At 39.3% G+C, this 19,570-nt stretch overlaps 1 long non-coding RNA gene across 2 annotated transcripts in view; it reads left to right on the forward strand.

The window, feature by feature from the left end:
- Window positions 1–554: 554 nt before the first annotated feature.
- LOC116079964 overlaps window positions 555–19,570 on the forward strand; it is a 55,241-nt gene continuing 36,225 nt past the window's right edge. For both annotated transcript variants that reach the window (XR_004114253.1, XR_004114254.1), the window contains exon 1: window positions 555–666. This is a non-coding gene — a long non-coding RNA (uncharacterized LOC116079964). The remainder of the gene's footprint in view (window positions 667–19,570) is intronic.

The raw sequence follows: 19,570 nt of genomic DNA on the forward strand, positions 1-19,570 counted from the left end.
AAGAAGGAGAGTGGTGCTGTGGAGACAGCTTAGTGATTAAGAGCACTAGATGACCCAGGTTCAGTTCCTAGCACCAATATGGCAGTTTACAGCTCTCTGTAACTCCAGTTCCAGGTGACCTGACACACTTACACAGACATACATGGAGACAAAAGTCCAATACACATAAAAATAACAACACTAAAAATAAATAAATCATTTAAAAAAAAGAAGATGGGCATAGACCAGTAGATACATACACCCAAGCTTCTCATCTTTTATCATGTTCTGCTACCATGGGCTTATGTTAGCAAGACCAGATGTGGTCTTTTGGCTCTAGACCAGGACTCTTGAGGTAAAATAATCCTCTTGTCTTCATCCTTACCAGCTTCTCATTCTGTGCTATTAGCAACAGTAGTTAGACTGTGACTCTCTCACATCTCAGAAGATGGAGGAAGACTTGAAGCCCTAGATGAGAATGCAGTTATTTTGGAGTTCTGATTCTAGTCTTATAAATTCTCAGCAGAACACTAAGCAATTCTATGCCCAAACTTCTGGTCTACAGAACTGTGAGCTAATAAGTGGGTGTTGTTCTCAGCTGCTAAGTTTGTGGCAATTTGTTTTGCAGCAATAGAAAATTAATACATGGGGGAATACAGAAAAGTAAACATGAAAAATTCAATAGTGGTAAGTATTGTAGAGAAGATTAAATTCCAGCATTATAATGGAGCTTGGGTTCTATGGCCACATTAGAAACAGTAGTTTCAGAAGGCCGTACTGAAATGATGCTCAGCCTGAATGACAAGAAGTCTAATGAAGACAAGAAGCAGGGAGCACAGAGAAGGAATATCCAGGACTAAAGTGGCTCAATATACTTCTTCCCCAGACAAATGTGTATGTAGAAAATGTGCATGACCATGCCCCTTGTACTCAGACTGAGATGACCTTGGTAAATGCTTGTAGACAGATAATAGTAAAGTTTGTTTTCAAATAGTTGTTGATAGAACTGTCTTTGACCAGAAACTGCCATGTGCTGATTTGATTATCCATCTGTCACTTGATTTGTTCTATAGACGTTTATGGAACATCCCATGTGCCCATCTTATATGTTATATGTTATATGTTAGGACATCATATCCCCTGGGCAGTGTATTTGTGTCTACTTCCTCAGTACTGAAGTGCTGTCCTGAAATGGGACAGAGCCAGGAGGCGGGGCCTCGAGAGATGCTTTACTAATGAAGGTGAAGATGATATTATTGCAGGAGGAGGGGAGGGCAGATAGAACTAAGCTATTTGAAGGAAATTAATGAGAAAACTAAGTGTTTGAATCCAGAGATTGACAAAAGGGCTAACTCCAACTTCTGAAGGTATAATTTAATGGGTAAGCAAATGTAGGAACCAATAAATTCTGTGCCTCTGACTTTGCTGAATTCTACTTAGTTTCTCCTCTCTGGGTGTGCATCTTCCAGAGAAGGACTGCAGGAATGACCAGACATTCAGCAAAAGGGTTTCAAGAGAAACCAGTTCCAGTGTACACTTCAGGCACCAGAGCTGACATGGACCCATTTCAATAAAGGCCAATGCATGTTAGAGGGTGAGATGAAAGAAACACTGGCTTAAGAAATAGGGAGGAAAATGGGCATGAGGGACTTTTGGGAGACACAGCCTACAAAGGTTTGCTGGTTGAGAAGGAGGAGGATATGATGATTAGTCTTCAGTATCAATGTGATATGATTCAGAATCACCAATGACCATGGAACACAAATCCCAGAACATGTTTATGTGGGGTTATCTGGAGTTAGATTAACTGAGGAGGGGAGAGCTACACTAAGTGTGAGTGATACTATTCTATGGGCAAAGGTTCTGGGACTGTAAAGAGAAGGAAGCAAGCTGAGTACCAGCATTCATCTCTCCCTGCTTCCATGATTAGGTGGCAATATGACCAGCTAGCCATCTCATGTTCTTCCCATCATGAAGAGCTATAAGCTGTATCCTGAAGTGGGGAGACAAAATAATCTCTTCCCTCTTTAAGTTGCCCTTTTGAGGTTATTTTGGCACAGTAGTAAGATAAGTAACTAAAATGGAGATTGAAAGTCAGGGGTCATGGGCTTTTTCAAGATCTCTGTGTATGTGGGCAATTGGTTGGCTAGAACTGATAGTTCATTATAAAACATTAAGGGCAAAGAACAAGAAGAGAACCATTTTAGTAAGGTAATTAAAAGCTCTTGCTGGGCTGCAGTTCCATGTGTGAGGGGTATTGGTACATGGGCATTGATAGCTAGGAACATGAACAAGCAAAGAGGGGAGAGTAGGACCTAATACTGAAGAACCAATTTTAAAGATAATAAAAGCTTATAGAGAAATTAAATTGAATGTGTGAGAAGATGGTATGATTAGGCAAAAATTGGCTCTCCTTAGGAGACAGCAGAGGGGGATTCTGGAGCACATATGATGTTATTCAGATGTGTCCAGGAGACATCAGGGAGTCTGGTCACTGCAGGGATGTAGAAGAGGTACCCATCTGACAATGTTTGGGCTTGCTGTAGGGAGGTGGTGGAGTTACTTAATGATTGTGATCTTCCCATCTTTTTTATTTTTTAAGAAGTAAAATTCCAATTTGTTGGTTGCCATTTTGTCCTGTTGACAGTGTCTTTTGCCTTACAGAAGCTTTGCAACTTTATGAGGTCCCATTTGTCAATTCTTGATCTTAGAACGTAAGCTAGTGGTGTTCTCTTTAGGAAATTTTCCCCTGTGCCTATTTGCTCGAGGTTCTTCCCTACTTTCTGTTCTATTAGTTTCAGTGTATCTGGTTTTATGTGGAGGTCCTTGATCCACTTGGACTTGAGCTTTGTACAAGGAGATAGGAAAGGGTCAATTTGCATTCTTCTACATGCTAACTGCCAATTGAGCCAGCACCATCTGTTGAAAATGCTGTCTTTTTTCCACTGTATGGTTTTAGCTCCTTTGTCAAAGATCAAGTGACCATAGGTGTGTGAGTTCATTTCTGGGTCTTCAATTCTGTTCCATTGATCTACCTGCCTGTCACTGTACCAGTACCATGCAGTTTTTATCACAATTGCTCTGTAGTACAGCTTAAGGTCCGGGATTGTGATTTCACCAGAGATTCCTTTATTGTCGAAAATAGTTTTGGCTATCCTGAGTTTTTTGTTGTTCCAGATGCATTTGCAAATTGCTCTTTCTATGTCTGTGAAGGATTGAGTTGGAATTTTGATGGGGATTGCACTGAATCTGTAGATTGCTTTTGGCAAGATTGCCATTTTTACTGTATTAATCATCATGGTAGGACTGATTGTTCTGGCAGCATGTGTATAGTAGAGGACTGCAAAATCAATCATCAATGGGAGGAGAGGTCCTTGGTTCTGTGAAGGTTCTATGCCCCAGTGTAGGGGAATGCCGGGGCCAATAAGTGGGAGAGGGTAGGGTGACAAGCATGGGGTGGGGGGAGCTAATAGGTTTGTTCTTGTAGTTTTTGTTTGTTTGTTCCTGGGAGGGGAAACTGAGAAAAGAAAAATCATATGACATGTAAATAAAGAAAATATCTAATAATAAAATAAGAAGTTAAATTCCAGCACATAAAATGCTACCAGGAGAAATCTTGCAGTATTGGGAGAGGTGGGAGATATGGGAGAGAAGAGGAAGCAATGGGGCAAAGTGAATCAGGAGGAAGGTTATTCCTTTCTTATTTTCAGAAACAATAGTGGGTAGAGATGCAGGCATCAAGCCTGAGTGTTGTTATTTGTGTCCTTATGTTTTGTATATATATTGTGTTGCATAAATATTATATGTGGGGTTCATGTGTTCATGTATATTTCATGTGGTGTGTGAGTATGCATGTATATGTGTGTATGTGATGTGAAAGGCTCAGGAATTTGTATTTGTTGTGTTTTGCATTTCATGTGACATTGGAGATGTGGTTACCTCTTGTGAAGCCTGTGGGAAGCAGTAGAAAAAAAGAGGTGGATAGATGGATAATAGCTGGAGGGCCCCATGGAGGAGGACGTGAGTATCTAGGAGGTTTCCTAGAAGGGTTCTGCTCATGGGTTCTGTGTCATACCCACCAACCATGATGGGCCCATTGCTAGAAATTCTTCCAAACCTAGAACTGAACTGGCTGAGGGGACAAGGGCTTTCATCTCCAGGTGCTCCCTAGGCCTCCGTGTTAGAAGCAAGTGCTGTGACAGACAGAAGCCTGTAGTACCATTTTTTTCTGAAGCAGAAGGTGGATACCACCCAGTAAGCCAGTACTGCAGGCACCTGGGATCCTTTCTGTCCCATCTTATTGTCTTATTGTTGCTAGTCTTGCCACCTGTCTCCTCCTCTTCCCCAAATATGTCCATAAATAATTAATGACTCCAGCAGCAGGTTCTGTTCCTATAATTGAAGACACTCTCTTGGCAGCTTTGAGTCACTTGTGTCTTTTTTTGGTTTCACTAGTGGAGTTGCTCACCTTGTATCTAAATGGGGACTCCAGAGAATCCACTCTTAAGAGCCTTAGTGTTTTGACAGGCCAGCCATCCTGACCACCACAGACATCTTGACTGCTAAGCCTGAGCAGTCTTCAGATGAAGAAGTCTTAGATGGTAATGTGGGAAAAAGTTTAAATGAAGGGTATTTACTTAAGTGTCAGAGTCTACTGAAGATACTATAACTGAACTCTGTGTAAGCATGTGTTCTGAGGCCAGCAGCCTCAGGAGATGTAGCAGAGCCTGGGGAAGAGATACTTGAGGAAGTGATGCATTGGGGAACACTTTTACAGGAGAGAAGAGGAGGAGAACAGGACAGGACGAGGATGGTTTCAAATACACACAGTCACTTCTGCTTCTTCATTATCTGTAGAGAGGCACTACGTGACTGTGTGTAATTCTTCCTCATGCTCTTTTGGAATCAGTGTCATTGGAGAGAACTACTGGTCATTTTCCTTAACTGTCCTTATATCTTTCATTTGTTAAATTCATTTATTTGTTTATTTATTCATTCAGCAATACATACTAAGAGACTTCTTTCACCCCTGGATCTGGCTTGTTCACAACACATTTTTTGATTCTGTAAATTTTGAACTAGTCACCAGGAGCCAAAGGGTTTTATATTTCAGCACTGCCAAGAGACCTCTCTTTTGTTTTTGAGTACTTGCTGGCTCTAGCTTACTAGCGTATTCTTGGCACTGGCATCCTGCTTAAATAAGTTTACAAGTCTCCGTGGGATGGAAAATGAAGAGCACAGGAAAGCACTGACTGCCTAAGGAAGAGACACAAAGAAGGAGAGGGTGGGAATGGGAGACCAGGGCTCTGCGCAGGATTCCCAAGCCTTACAGTTGCTGAGCACAGGCCACATTTGAGATAGGAAACAATGAGGAGTCTACAAGCTTTGTAGATGGATGGATCTGACTTACCTGCAAGAAATAATGCTGAATGAACTTGTGGATTGTTCCATTACACTACTTACTTTTCTCAGAACTTTGACTCAGTTCCTGACAAAGCAACTTAAAGATTCATTTGGGCTTACAGTTTGAGGTAACTTACATGAAGGTAATGGGGTCATGAGCACAAGGTAGCTTTGTGTCCATATTCAAGAAACAGAGAAAGATGGATGTTGGAGCTTCTTAGCCTTTTTCATTCCACCCTCTTTATTTGGCTGGAACCTCCAGCTCATGGGATGGTACCATCCATGTTATGATGGGTCTTCTCTCCTCATTTAAACTTCTCTGGAAATATCATCACAGGTGTACTCATATGTGGGTTTCTAGGTGAGTCCAATTTCAGTCTGGTTGACAATAAAGGCTACCTATTTATCATATGTGGATTTTCGTTTCTAAAGAAGTATGGATTCAATGCAGAGAGCCTCTTTTCAGACCCTGAGCAACATTTGTTCTATTGGCCAAGGATTCTGAACTCATAACTGTTCTTGGTAGGATGCCAAAGAAAGGCTATTCTCTACCCTGTGGCCCCCATGTATAAAATGAAGACCTCATCTGGTCACTTGATCTCTAAACTCCTTTCTATAAAGGAGGGTAGTTCTCTCAATAATTCTTGGTGCAATTGACTTAGGACAATTAATATAAGTCTGAGGGGACATATTTGCTGGAATATCAGGAGGCTTGGTCTATTCAATATTTATCAACAATTTGGATGGAGGGAGATGGCATGCTGCCATGGTTTGAGGGGAATTGACAGGAGTTGGGAGAAACCATGCTTGTGTCAGAATCAAGAGTTGAAAAGCTTGAAAATGGACCAAAACTCAATAGATTAAATGATGCCATTTTAAGCAAAACACTCATAATTGTATAAATATAGAGCAGGTAATCCTAATCCATAAGCGGTTTAAGTGAGTTGACTTAAGAGTCTAAGTTCAGGATATACTGCATTCATGTAGAAGTTAAATAAATATCTATGGTCCCTGGTATTCATCCAGGGGTGAAGGATACAGCAATGAATAATATGACGTCATCACTAGGTGGTTTACATTCTAATAATGTAATGCATTACAATGTGAAGCCCATAGCATGCCACATAAAAGAGTAGGTTTTATGACATAAGCCAGCAAGAATCAAGTGATAAAGGTGAAAGGTGAAGCAAGGCAATGAGCAATGAGAAAATGGGTCATCATTTATTTATTTAAAGCAACTATGTGACATGGCTTTGAAAAACATTGAAATTCTGGGGTTTATGAAAAATATGTTCCACCAATCAGAGTGTCTCATTCAGAGGTTTCTACCTTTGTACATACCGTGATGTCACCTAACTGCAGGGTCATCCATGAAGATTGCTCTATACCTTTCCAGGTTTTCTGACCTTGGCCTAATTTCTGAAATTTTACATCTCTGGCTTTCGTGAGTCATTGACCGTGCACGGAGCCCCTATCACAGACCACTTCCAACATTGCCACACACCATCTGTGCTAGCACGGCAGATGCTGAGACTGGTTGGATCTCTTCTGGCCACTATGGAGCCACCCACAGTGATCACCTCATCACCTTGAAATGTCCAACTTGACCCATCCCAATTCTCTTTCAAAGTTCTCTTGTGGCATTGGCTGCCAGAGAAAGCTCAAAGGGAACATTTTTCTGTTTTATTAATGTTCTTACTCCTAAGTTTTGCACAGTGTATGTGGGATAAATGCTAATTTTTGTAGGTGGGGGGAAAAACTTTTCTCCAAAACTTCTTGCAATTTTATTAATAATGTAGCAAATGAGACAACATATTCTGAGGGCTTAGAGAATCCCAGGGAGGCATCCTGGGCCTCTGAGCACCAGTGCTGTTCCTCCTGCTGTCTCTGTCTCTCTCTCTCTCTCTCAGGCAGGGAGCTGCAGCACTGAAGAGCAGAGGGCAGGGGAATTATGCATGAGCAGAGAGAGGAGATGCTGACCTTCTGTGTTTAAAGGTTAAAACGATTTCTTGGGAAATGGAGCAAACTCACTAATCAGAGGCTGTTCTGAATTTTTCTGCAAAAATTAGACCTAGTGGTTCTCTTCGATGCTCTGAGTGGATATATGTATACACACACACACACACACATACACACCACGACCACCAACAACAACAACAACAATAACAACAATAACAACCAAATTATGCTAGGCTTAATCTATTGAATACCTACTATGGTCTAACCCTGGCATAAGTTACATCAAAAAGATACAAAGAGGTACATCAATGTCTTTGGCTACTGATAATTCCAGTAACCAGAGTGCTCAATTAGCCAGCTTTCTGCTTCATGTGGCTTAAAAGGAATACAATAGTTATTCCAGGAATTTACCAGAAGAGAAGCATGATTAGGGCACATCATAGAGTCTCTCCCATTTTCACAGCCATGATGCTGGTGATTAAGCAAAGCTCAAGATGAAGGTGATAGACACAATGAGGTGAATTCCTGGCCATTAGGCTGAATTGATAGGAGTCAGGGCTTAAGACATATCTCATTTACCCACTCAGTGAGCATGTTCTAAAAGCATCCTCTGTATTCAGCATGGTGGTATGTACTGGGTAGTGACTTTCCTTCTTCTATTAGATAAATAAATACTGTTTATCTATTATATAAACATGGTAGAGATAGGAACTTTTTATTTTGTCATCTTATATATTTCTAGGATACAGAGAAGTATGGCATTTATATGAATATCATGTTTGATGAATGGATGAATGGATGAATGAATGAATAAATGAATTTGCTGTTGAAATGGAAGAAAAGGGAGGTGGAGAGGGAAGTGTGATCATACACATATGTCATGAAGTGTGTGTAGTGGGGTGGGCAGGTGGGTAGGAGTATAGTGAGCATGAAAGATGGAAAAAAATGGAGAAATTCCCACTGGGTAGGAATGGGATATGAGAAAAGGCTTCATAAGTATGCTTGTAACTTTTATTTTTTGAAAATTTATATGAACTCTTAGGTTAAGGAGAAAAATGAATTTGTTAAAGATCAAGGAACTTATAATTTCCTGGAGTATAGATTCTCTAGACTTAATGTTATGAACCCAGTAGTTATGCATGCAATTGCCAAAAAGTGCTGTATAGTTTGGAGGAGTCATCATTGGTCCTTTGATGGATACAGTAGTGATAATTTTCACTATTTATAAGGTAGTGCTAGGCAGTGGCGCTGCCATAGACTGAAATCTCTGCTCCACTCACAAGACAACAGGTCCTGTGTCATGTATGTTTCCTTATGCTCCTGATCTCTGATTTCAAATCTGATTTGAGTTCCTCTGAATTGCAACTTGTACCCTCACTGCAAGGGGGACTGGGAAAATGTTCTACTGGCTTGTATTTAATTCTGAGAATTCAGAGTTGAAGCATTTATTAAATATGGAAGCATATCCAAAGATATGATATATTCAAGAAGAAAAATAAATTATTGTGTCTATAGGATAGAAGGTCTTACTTTGCATGGGACTAAACCAAAGATGGGTCAAGACAAATCCTGCAGAGTTTGAAAGTTAGGATTCTTGCCCTGTAACAACTGAAAATCCTTGACATATGTTATGGAGTAGAGTGGCATGGCCAGATTTGAGTTTTAGAATGAAGACAGTGAAACAAGATGGGAACAAGATGAAAAAAAAAACCCTGGTCCTTGGAGCTGAATTAATTAGGTGTTGGAGTAGAGGTACTCAGAGATGTAGTAAGAGCAAAGGAGAGCCTAGAATGTTATCAAGAATGACCTTGTATGAATAAAGAGGATGCTGATGGTTCTAATTGAGAAAGTTAGTGAGCAATGGTGTCTGGGAAACTGAAACAGAAGAATCACAAGTTTGAGGTCCACTGGGTTCCATTTCAGACCTTGTCCTTAAAACAAAGGTGGGAACAGGATAGAGAGAGGAGCTGACAGTACAGGAGGGAGAATAGCAGGGAGGGGGTATTCTTGAAGAGGAGGACACTGGTGAATACAGAGGAGGGTGCAGTAATCAGTGAGGAGGATTTGTTTGTTTCCTGAGATGAGAGATCAAGAGATAAAGCCAGCTGTTTGGAGACTTGGATTTGGAAGTTCACAGCTCACACCTTCTGGACTCATATTTTCGAAATCTTAGACCCATTTTCCTACTTCCTCTGTATGGCTTATCTTATCTCCTTCTCCTGACTCATCTATGTCAAGGGTCATCTGACATTTCTTAAAGGACAAGATGATAACTCTTTTTGGCTTGTGAGATCAGGGGTCTCTGTCTCCAATACTCAGTTCTACTGCTCTAGAGTAAAATCAGCCATAACTAATCTATAAATGAAATAATAAACTTGTGTTCCAATAACCTTCATTTATTAAAATTAGTTATTTCATAGTTACCCACTTCTGATCTAGCTGGTTCTGACCTGATCTGGCCCAAAGGACAAGCCCCCATTGTATTTATCTCAATTCTAATTAGTAATTTGTTTAATTATGTTAGGTAGAGAGCCACATGCAAGTGTCAAGGCATGGGCCATGCCTTCCAGCTTTGTGGATTCCCCTGGGGCTCAGGAGGGAGCAAGCATGTAGTGCTGAGCACAGTTCACTGATTAATGAATTCAAACTTCCCAGCAGTCCCAGTAGTTGGGCAGAAGTGTCACGTCCATTTTAAAGATAAGGATGTTAAGGCTGAAACAGGATAAAATATTAGAGATCATACCACTGGGAAATTGAGACATTATAGAGTGTGCATCTTCAAATTTGTAAGAGAAGCTCTCTCCCAGTTGAGCCATGTCTCTGGTAACATCCCAGAGGATCTCTTCATGTCCTTCTGTCCCTTGATAAGCTGCTAGTAAAAAGTGAATCACAAAAATATGCCGTTTGGTAAGAGGTTTGGCATAGAAGGTAGGATGCTCACGGTACATCACATAAAAACATGAAATTGTCCATGTGGGGAGAGGGCAGAGCTTTACCCACAGGTGATCATGGAAGTTTTACTGTGCATATATATAGCAGCAGAGGCAGGGAAATATCTGGCTAAGGTCTGGTTGATCCAGCTTGAGTTTTTCCAAGAAGTTATCTGAGATTAAAACAATACCCAGAGCCCAGACCAGGCAGCTCTAGTACTAGGCTTGGGCCTGAGCACTTTTGAGCCTTGTGGCATAGACACAGTACTTTGTTTGACCTTGATTTATCTAAGTACAGAATGAGAATGAGAAGAACTTTGGTGTCATGATTTGATAGCACTAAATAATAAATTCATGTACAGTGTTGGTCTGTAGTAAAAAGCCCCGCTAATTGGCTCTGGGCTGTTCTGAGAACCTCTGCCTGAAGGGCTCCATGAGAACAATATCTGGTCCTGGATTGTAAAGCTGTGCCTTTAGGAGATTCTCCCTATCTTGCTTCACCACAAATTCCTCTCCTCTCTTATCTGCCCCAGCTCTGACCAGACAGCACTCAGCCCAGGCAGCTGCCCACTGCCCTTGTGCTTTGGGCTCATCTTAATTCAGTGGTTCTCAACTCTCCCAATGCTGCAACCCTTTAATACATCTCCTCATGTTGTGGTGACCCCCAGCCATAAAGTTATTTTGTTCCTGCTTCATAACTGTAATTGTGTCACTGTTATAAATTGCAATCTAAATATTTGATATGCCGGGTATTTGATATGTGGCCTCCATTGCAACCCACAGGTTGAGAACTGCTGTCTTAGTATCATAGGAATTGTGCATATAGCTGTGTGTTGGGAGGAGAGTAGATATTCAGTCTGTGCTTTTGTGGGCACAGATTCGTTCCCGTAGATCTGTGTTCATATATGAGTGTATATATTTGCATTTAGGTACATGTTACTCCCATGGCAACCCTCAGTTCCTACCAAGGTGTTTTTCCTCATATGGCAAAAGTGAATTAGATTGTATTGGTTTTCTCTGGAGAGTAGGGATCATGCTTTATCACAAACTCAGACACTAGACAGGTCATAAAGAATTTAAAGGAGAGGTAATTTCTGATAGGATGAATTAATTTTGTGGTGTGTGTGTGAAATCTAAGCTTACTCTCACTTTACTCTTTTCTTCCACGAACCATGAATTCCTCTGTCTCTGGTCCAGAAAGCTTGTGTCTTTGACCGGCATCTACGAAATGGTGACAGGTTACCAGGTCAGTTTGTAAGCAGAGTTACATCTTCAGCTTTCCCAGTTCTTAGAAATGATAAGCTCCAGAGAATTGCACCATGAAGAACTGGAGGGAAGAAAGTAGTTGTGGAGAGAAAAATCACAAAGATGTTGAGAACTGGTTTTAAAATACATCTGAGAAGGTCAGATGAAGCAAGCTCAAAACTTTCATGTAATTTCAGAAACGAAAACAGTCCTGGTCCCAGTGCTCCCATGCCATGAATTCATGGCCAGTGATGTAGGTGTGACTTCTAGGGCACACTGCCTGAGATACAGAGCTGCACAGCAGGATTTCAAGATGTTGAGCATTCATCTGTACCTCTGGAGACTCCTTGGAAGGGGATTCTTGACAGTGTCTGAAAGTAGAAAAAACAGCCCCAGAGACCCTTGGTGTTATCTATATTTCAAAGTTGATGCTAGCTCTAGAGTTTAGAACTCATCAGCTGAGAGGTCTTATTGCAGACCTTGATCTCAGGTAAAAAATGCCTCAGGAAGACAATACCTTGGCATAAGTTCCACGACCTTGCATCAGCGCACTGGCTTAGACAGAAAGAAAATGTCGAAGAGCCAGGAAGTCAAAACACAAAACAATGGCTATCCTCCTGTGAGCAGGGTTCTAGACCTCAGCCACTTCTGAAGTCTTCACTCAGATTAATGACTCTCTTTTTTATAATCAGTAGCCAGAAGTAACTGCTGGCATAGTATGCAGCTTTTGCAGAGGGAATTAATGAAATGTCAGTTTAACCAATGGCTTATATTTGTATATATTTTTAATTTTTTCATTTTAAAAAAACTATGATTGAAAGCTTGCATTATACTAAGGCATGAAGGCTAATAAGACATAATTCATTCCTTAGAGGTTCTATAATTTATTTGAAAAGACAGGATCAATACATAAATACATATCTGAAATACAAAAGTGTTATATGAGATGGTGATAGAATACAAGTCCATGGGATCTGCATGTTCACAGATATTGTTCTTCTTCCAGACCCCAAAGACAGCATTTGGCAATTAGCCAATATCTCCCCTGCAATAACGGAAGGAGTCAAGGCTCATGAGCTGGTGAGGAAATGGGATTCTGTAAGGAGAGATTCAAGAGCACCCCGTTAGGTTGAAAAGGAAATTGAGAAAAAGTATTTAAATATATATGCCTATAATCCCTAGTCAGAAATCTCTTGTCCTTTCAGAGGTATGAGTAGAAAATATAACTCCTTTTTTGGTAAAATTGGGTGGTTGAAACTTTGCTTTTTGCAATAAATCCCACTCAAATGGAAGCTTCCAGTTACCAAAGATATAGAGAATCCTGAGAAAGATATCATAGTGAGGAACTGAAATCTGACTTTCAAGGTTGGGTAGTAGATTGCAGATGGAAGGACAAGGTGGGTCATACATGGTGGAGGGTAATATGGGAAAAACAGCAGTTCCAAAGGGTTAGCATGAAATGGAAAATTCTAGGGCTCCTGACATGGCCCTCTCCTTCTCTGTGGGTAATATATCTGTCAACCCTTCTTCCCGAGCTTCCTACAAGATATTGTCCACAGAGAATCAGACTCAGCCTTGGGCATACTGAGCTGATGCTGCCTTCCTTGTAGACTTCCATCTGGAGACTGCCACCTCTTGTTCAGTGTTCCACTGTTCTCTAAGATTCTCCCCAATAGAGTCCTGGCTATATGAATTATGAGAAGTCCTCCATCTCTCTTTTTCAATCCCGTGAAGTTTTGAGTCTCATATCTAGGAATATTTCCTAAGTGACAAAGACAGAATTGTGGAGTCACAGACATGTATAAAATATTTATAATGAACCTGAGAAGTTGTTTTACTCATAGATAACTCGTTCCTCCTGTGTATTAATTAATCCTGACAAATATCCCCCCATTACATAAAAATTGGTCTGAAAGGGCATACATGTAGAAGACAAGCAGTCGGGATATTTTAGATCCTCTTAAATGACCAAGCTCTAAATATTTACAAGTACAGTAGGTCCACCATCAGAGAACACAATTATAGTGGTTTCATGATACATATCCATCTTTAAGCCCTTGAGCAATGCCCCACACTTGCTCTACTAGGTCACTGAGATTTCTGTTTTTGTAGAAATTGAGCAAGATGAGACAAGTTTGAGTCCAACAGAAGGAAGGACTAACTTCAGCAGCACTGAGTAGGTCATTTTCAAACTGTGTTGCTATTTTAGGTGAGAGGATAAGGAGACCCTGGGAATCATCAAAGCTGGAATCAAAACATCTGGAATCATGATCTGTTGGATGAATCTTCTTCTATACTTAAAAATGCATTTTACATTAAAGATGAAGGATGCTAACATCAATCCAGTTCATCCGCCTTGGTGATGACGTGCTGCTGAGGACCCTTTATGACCTTTGTATATATTTTTTTCCTCATTTCAGTCATCAAAGTTCTTAAATTTTCTAGGAACTCTTCAATTTTTTTATGCAGAAGTGATATTTTACCCTGGTAATTTAATTCATGTTCACAATGAAACAATTTTCTAACATCCACCTGTAAGACTAAGAATGATCAGATTCAGGAGCAAGAGGGAATAGCAACGAGAAGCTGTTGGGTAGACAGATGGAGGATGATACTGCCCCTTCAGGTTTTTGAAAGAAACCATTTGAGGAGTATAGGAAAGGAAGGTTTATGTGAGAAGAACCACAAAAGTAGTATAGCCAAAGGCATGAAGAGAGAGAGAGAGACCGAGAGAGAGAGGGAGAGAGAGAAGATGATGGCAGAAGCTGCATCAGGAGCTGTGGCAGCCAGTATGCAGGAAGTTTCCAATGCCAGACTTCTCATGAAAACCTCCTGGGCATATTTTTAAAAACACCATTGCCAAGCCTTACTTCAGATAGATGTAATTTTAATAATTTATGCCTCAGAGTGGACTAATTCAATTAAACTGCTTTCCTCCTCAATTCTACTTTAGACCACTGAATAAATGGAAGTTTGTTTGGAGGGTCTTAATTAATCTTGTAGCATGGATTAGTTAATTAATTAAGCAATAATTTGCATACTATTTTCTATGCATTATGTTCCAATGAAGAGATAAGAAAGTCCTGATGCCACACTTTGAGGATCACACTGACCAGTGGGACAATAGATAAATGAATGTTTCTCAATGGTGCTGTAGGCTTCGAAAGTTCTGTAATCCCAGATGATGTCATTTCCTTCCAGGACATTGTCTTCTCCACTTACACCTTTGATGCTTCTAATGTTCCTTTCCTCTGAGAGTGTGAGTTTGTGTCCTGGCCTGGCTGAGATAGGGCAAGAAGAAGGTGGAGGGTGTTGCTCTGTTTGCATCTCATAGGCAGATTCAAAAAATAGTATTCTGAGGGGTGAGATGGTTTAGCCCAAGGAACTTGACAGCACACGATATGCAAGACTGTCACCTAAGAGAAGAAAGAAAGCAGTGATGGAGGTTACCAATCAGTAGTGGGAAAGCACAGAAGAAGTAAAAAGTTAGGTTATGGAGTGGTGAGTATTAATTTTTAGATCAACAGTATCTAGAATCACCCAGGAAATAAACCCCAGGGTGTATCTATAAGGAAGGTGCTAGAATCCATTTTAAAGAGTGGTTCCATCCTATGGGCTCTAGTCTGAGTACCAGCATTCATCTCCTTCTGCTTCTTGATTGGAGTCATACTGTAACTATCTGTCTCACACTCCTGCCTTCATACTTTCCCTGCCAAGACACATTATACTCTCAAACTGTAAGACCAGATAAACCCTTCTTCCTTAGGCTACCATTGACAAGTATTTTGTCATAGCAGCTAGCCAAGAAACAAATACAGATTTAGTTTTAATAGTTTCTCTTAACAGCTATTGTGATCTTGTCAAGCAAAATTTAAAGACTGAAGTAGAACTGATAGTAAATGCTACATTCTTTCTTTGTGAAAATGTATTCTATATTAAGAACAAACAATGGGAAACTAAAGACTTTCAGGTTCAAATAAAAATGGAAATTTTATATTGATGCTTTTTTTTCCCCTTCAGTAGAAGATACCCACATATGAGTTGACTTTTCTAGCTATAGACAAGGAAAGGAGAGTACTTATTTCAATCATCATGGACGAAATTTAAATAATGTAAATCTACTGTTCTGACTTAATAATGCAGTATAGTAGAGCTGATGAAAAGGACCTTATATTTTGGTGGTACACACACACACACACAGAGAGAGAGAGAGAAAGAGAGAGAGAGAGAGAGAGAGAGAGAGAGAGAGAGAGAGAGAGAGAGACACTAATATTTATGACTTGTATCATATATTACTTACCCTAGAAACCTATGAATTCCATTTAAAGAAGCATATTCATACTTGACAAGGAATGATGATTGGTGGAAAAGATTGGCGCTAACATATAAAAATAGAAACTGTTGTTCGTCAGAACTCCCAGGGACTAAACCACCAACCAAAGTGTACACATGGTGGGACTAATGGTTCCAGCAGCATATGTATATCAGAGGATGGCCTAGTCAGTCATCAATGGGAGGAGAAGCCCTTGGTCCTATGAAGGTTCTATGCCCCAGTATAAAGGAATGCCAGGGACAAAAAGTGGGAGAGGATGGGTTGGTGAGCAGGGGGAGGGGGAGGGAACAGGGTTTTTTTTCCCTTTCTTTTTTTTTTCCAGAGGGGAAACTGGGAGAGGAGATATCATTGGACATACAAATAAAGAAAATATCTAATTTAAAAAAAAGAAAAAAAAGAATAGAAACTGTAGTAGCTTAAACATAGAAGTTCTTATAGTAAAGCAAAAATATAATAAAGCCTCTTATAGTAAAGCAAAAATGAACTGACGTGGTATCAGCTTTCCTTCCTCTGTAAGGTTAGTCTCTGCAGTGAAAGGGACAGTCAGGGATTCCTTCGTTTAATGGATACGTAGTGGTGATTTTAGAGACCAGCTGTCATGTGGCTATGATCCACCTAGGGGACTCATTTACTTGTGGCAGAAGTTGAGCTGCCTTCAAGTCCTTTGCTACCTGGTGAGTGTTCATGATAACAGAGGTTGGACTGAGCAGCTAAATCTAGACTTGGGATTCTAGTGCAAAGAATTAGGGGGAACATTGCTTTTGTAGAAAAAAAAAACCAACTAAGTTTAATCTTTGGGTTAAGCATATTATTTCTTCCAAAAGGCGACAAAACTAGTACAACTAATGACTGTTGGCCACATATTTTCATGAATTTTTTCACAGGCCTTATTGTGTAGACTGCAAGTACACATGTATGTATATAAACACCATGGAATATAAACACTCATATAGCCATGCACATTGTCTCTCTAGACCAGTGGTTCTCAATCTTCCTAATGCTGTGACCTTTAATACAGTCTCTCACACCATGGTGACCCCAATCATAACTATATTTTGTTACTGTTATGAGTCATTTCTGATGTAAATTTCTGGTATGCCGATTATGTGATGTGTGATTCCCAAAGGGGTTGAGGCTTACAGTTAAGAATGGCTTCCCTAGAGTGAGTATTATTTGTTTATTGTGGCAAGAAACATACAGTATACTACCCTTCATTAATCTGTTTTCCTTTCCTAGTAAAGATATTTTAACTATTTCATTTAGTTTTGTTTACTTAAATGTTGTGCTTGAACTGTATCTGGCTGTCTAGTAGGACAAAGGTCATAGAAAGCATATACAGTCTGACTGAAAACCCTATCATCTGAACCTCAGAAAGATGAGAAGCATCTTTTACTCCAAGGAACAAATATGGGTGGGGAAGAATACTCTTTTTACCCTTGAGAAGATGAGAATAAGTTTCAATGTCTGAGATACTGAAACAAGAATCTTGTATCCATAGTTTCCACCTATAACAGAATGAAGACAGATCCCTATTGCTCATCCTGCATAGAAACCAATTCAAAATGGATCAAAGTCCTTAATATAAACATGAAAGTTCTGCTAGGGGAAACATATGTAAAATACTGAGACCTGGGAGTAAGCAAGGGGCTTTCTGGGGAAAAATACTCCAATGGCATAGGATATAATCCCAAGAATTGACAAATGTGATCATGCAAAATTAGAAAGGTTCTGACACACTAACGAGAGTGGAGACAGCTGACAGAACATCAGCTGTCAACTGCACATCAGAAGGGAATTAATATCTAGGTTAGATGAAGAAATACAAGAAGTAAACACCAAAAAAAAAAAAAAAAGAAAACCCACCCAAGAATTGGCAGTCCTCAAAAGAAGAAATATAAGTGGCCAATATATATAAGAATAGTCATTCAAAATCTTTAGCTATCAGAGAAATGCAAGTTAAAATCTCTTTCAGATCTCATCATGTACCAGTCAGAGTGGCTACCATGAAGCAACCAAATGACAAGTGGGGATGTGATGAAAGGGAAACCTCTATTTACTGCAGGTGGAGGATACAAAGTTGTGCAGCTACCGTGGAGATAGCACAATATTCTAAATAAATGAACAACTTAAAACCACCAAATGGCCCAGCTGTACTACTCCCCGGCATTTATTCAAAAGACTCTTAGTCAATATATCCTAATATGTACATGCGCATCCATGTACATTGCTGAGCTATCCACAATAGCCAGAAGATAGAAGGAGACTAGCTGCTAATTAACATATTAATGGATAAAGGAAATGCAATTTTATGTAGCCGTAATGAAAAAATGAAATTGTGACACTTGTAGGAAAAAATTGGAATTTGACAGCATGATGTTAAACTAAATAAACTATGCATAAAACTACCTTCTGTTTACCCTTAAACATCTAGATTTCATTTATTTATTTATTTATTTATTTATTTTATTTATTGCAAGTAGGAATGTGAAGTTGACCTTTAAAGTATTCTTTTTTATTTTGAATTTTTGTTAAACCAACATTTCATTTTGTCTCTATTTGGTTTAAACAGTATAAATGGACCATTCCCATCATATTAAATGAAACTTTGCTGAGGTAAGGCCAAAGGGATGGCACAAAGAAGATATGATCATTGAGAGCAATCCAAAATGTTTTCATGCTTAATAACAGTACTTGCAGAGCAACATTTCTGATTAAAATAAAAACGTCAGTTCACTCCCAAAATATTTCAGATATTTTATAACTTATAAGAGAAAATTGCTTTGTAAAGAGGTCCGCTAATGGTTAGTGTTTAAAAGTAAAACTAAAATATAAAAAAAAAAAAAAATCTGAGGTTTCTATAACATAGAAAAACATGGTAGACTTTAAACTCAAGTTTGGAGAGGCCAAAAGAGTCAAAATTATTAGCATACAAAGTAATGAGTGATAAAATACCTTACAGTTTATTAGTTTGGTATAATTCCCAGCCATATCAAATATGTTGGTAAATTTCAAGGGAATCAACAATATTCCCTTACTGCTGATATAAAGTCAGTGTTATCACTTGGAAATACTGTTAACTCTTTAACTACAGGACCTTTGTTGAGTTGAGATAGGAAAGGGTTCACTGGACATCAGTGTTGTGGTGGAAATGATCTTTCTTCCCATAGCAAAGAGATTTCTTGCTTCTCATTGAGATAATCGATTCTAATGTTATTAAGCAATGGCCCAATAAATCTGCCCTCATATTTTTTCTGATACAAATACAATATACCTACCACTGTTCAATATCTTTCATATGTGAAGTAATAAAACTAATTCAATATGAAATCTTGTACTTTACATGTAAATTGGATTGCTATGGGTCATTAGACTTCTTACATAAACAATATATTTTGTTTTAAAGAAAAAAATATTGTTCTCAGTTTAACATTCTGAAAGTTTATAATGTGCAAAATCACATTTACAAAGCAGATGATGTCTGGGGTGTGGCTAACAGAGAGAGAAAATAGAAATCCTGACCTTCCAGTAAAATAGCTATCTTCTTGGGCAGTTTCCAAGATGACTGCCAACAGGTGAATGCTCAATAATGTCAGACGTAATTAAAAACAGTGATTCTAGAATCATTCTCTGATGAGCATACAGAAGACCATGCCTGATGGCTGAAGCAAAGAAGCCAAACCAAGGCAACAAAACATTTGGCTCTATAAGAAGATAGCTATGA

This window comes from Mastomys coucha, unplaced genomic scaffold, assembly GCF_008632895.1.
Source record: "Mastomys coucha isolate ucsf_1 unplaced genomic scaffold, UCSF_Mcou_1 pScaffold6, whole genome shotgun sequence".
Lineage (NCBI taxonomy): Eukaryota > Metazoa > Chordata > Mammalia > Rodentia > Muridae > Mastomys > Mastomys coucha.